Source organism: Protobothrops mucrosquamatus, unplaced genomic scaffold (genome assembly GCF_001527695.2).
Source record: "Protobothrops mucrosquamatus isolate PMUCROS unplaced genomic scaffold, P.Mucros_1.0 scaffold7553, whole genome shotgun sequence".
Classification (NCBI taxonomy): domain Eukaryota; kingdom Metazoa; phylum Chordata; class Lepidosauria; order Squamata; family Viperidae; genus Protobothrops; species Protobothrops mucrosquamatus.
Window position 1 is genome coordinate 45,095 of NW_015393353.1, and position 2,476 is coordinate 47,570.

Sequence of the window (2,476 nt, forward strand, 5' to 3'; positions counted from 1 at the left end):
CAGCAATGACTGGAAACTAATCAGAGATGCAACTCTAAGGAGAATTTCCTCACATTTAGAACAATTAATCAGTGCAATGGCCGGCCTCCAAAAGTTGAGTGCTCCATCAGTGGAGGATTTTAAGAAGAGATTAGACAGTCACTTCTCTAGAATGGTATAGGATCTCTTGCTTGGACAGGGGGTTGAGCTAGATAGAAGACCTCCAAGCTCCCTTCCAACTTTGTTATTCTGTAAAGCTTGCTCATTTGTGGCTTGGAAACGTGTACAAACCCACCACGGTCAGCAAACCATGATGAAAGCAAAGCTTACGGGATGCTGTCTCCTGGTGCTCTGAACTGCACAATAGGGGAAAGGCTAACCTATTTTCTAAAGCAGGCAAATCATCGTTCCATACAAGCCCTGATCAGGGAGTGTAACGTGGCTCCCTCTGCTTGCTGTTTGCAGCTCCCAGGGAGACCTGCCGGCGAGCCCTGGACGGAGGGCTGGGCTGGCTTCCAGGGCTGGGAGTAAACTATGATTAAGCCACGATTAAGGCCGGTCTCCATCATCACCGCAGCCTCTTTGGACTCGGCAGAACCACCGTCTCGCCTGCCTCCCTACTACGAAGCCCATCCTCCACAGCCATCACAGCCTTGCCAGGTGCCGTATGGGGGATCCCTCGTCCGAGTCCCCCCCAAACTTCGGGGGGAAGCAGGGAGGGAGGATGCCCGGCCGCCTCTTCCCAATCCCGGGGAGGAGAGAGGGAGGGAGGGAAGGGCTCCCGGCCTCCGCCCGGCTGTCAAAGAGGCGGCTCGCCCGGCGTCCTCCGAGGGGGAAGCGGCGCTTTCCAGACCCCGAAACTCCGGCAGCTCCACCGGAGGAGGAGAGGAAAGAGGGGCCAGAGCGCCCACTTTCCCAAGGGAGAGGAAATGGAAGCGGAAAGGGCGAGGAGACGCCGCCGAGGCGCCTCTCTAGGACGTTCCTCTCGTTCTCCCTACTACCCACCCCCCCAGCTCTGACGTTTTTCCGCCTTTTTCCCACTTGGGGCATTTTGGGCGGCGGTGCAACTTCTGGGCGTCCGGCAAGGCTGCTCCTCGGCCCCGCTCCGGGCAGGTGGGGCTGCTCCTGCTCTCCCTCGGCCGGCCAGGAGGAAGGTAGCCCCGAGTCCCCCCTGCGTCCCCGGAGGGTGGCTGAGCCTGCGAGGATCCCGGGTGGATGCAGGGCTGGACGGGGAAAAGGGGGGGCTCACCCCACGGAGTGAAAAGGGGGGCTTTTCTTTTTAAGGATTTTTTTTTGGGGGGGGGGAATATGGGGCAATGGAAAGAAAGACCCTCCTTCCCCCTTCATTGGGGGGGGGGGAGGCTGGTTCAAGGAGGAAAAAAGTTTAAATTGGTTGAATTGAGCTCATGTTCTCCCAACCCAGAAAAGATTCACTTTTCTTTCTGTTTAATCGGTGGGTTTTATCAATCAGAATAGAGCTGGAAGGGACGTTGGAGGTCTTCTAGTCCAACCCCTTCCTCAAGCAGGAATCCCTATACCATTCCAGACATGTGGCTATCCAGTCTCTTGTTAAAAGCCTCCAGTGATGGAGAACCCACAACCTCTGAAGGCAAAGCTTTTTCTCTGGTTAATTGTCTTCACTGTTAGGAAGTTTCTCCTTAGTTCCAGGTTGCTTTTCTCTTTCATTAGTTTCCATCCATTGTTTCTTTTCCTGCCTTCAAGTGCTTTTGAAAACAGGTGGACGCCCTCTTCTTTGTGGCAGCCCCCCCAATATTGGAATATATTTTATCATGTCACGCCTGGTCCATCTTTACTCTAGACTGGCCATAAACAATTCCTGCAACTGTTCTTCACATGGTTTTGTCTCCAGGCCTTTAATCATTTTAGTTCCTCTTCTTTGCCCTTTTTGCAGAGTCTCAATATCTGTTTTGTAATGTGACCAAACCTGGATGCAGTATTCCAGGTGTGGTCTTACTAATTTACTTGCTCTTTATAAAGCTATACTAATCCTTCTTGTGATTTTGATTCTACGACTCTTGTTTATACAACCAAGGATTTTATTAGCTTTTTTGGAAGCTTTTGCACACTGATGGTTCATGTTTAAGTGATTCGCCACTCAACGCCAAGGTCCCTCTCACAGTTAACTGTTTTTGAGCCAGGTTTCACCTAATCTGTATTTGCAGCTTTAGGTTTTTCTGCCTATATGTAAAACCTTGCTTTTCTCTATACTAAATTTCATGTTGTTGAATAGGGCCCATTGTTCAAGTCTGTCAAGGTTTTTTTGGATCCTCAGCTTGACTTCTGGGGTGTTGGCTATTCCTGCCAGCTTAGTGTCATCTGCAAATTTGATGACTTCCCCTTTTATTCCCTCATCTAAGTCATTTATGAAGACTTTGAGAGTACTGGGCCTAAAACAGAACCTTGTAGTACCCCACTGCTTACTTCCCTCTATGTAGATGTAAGGACTACTCATTGAGTACAGTTTGTCAGCTCATTA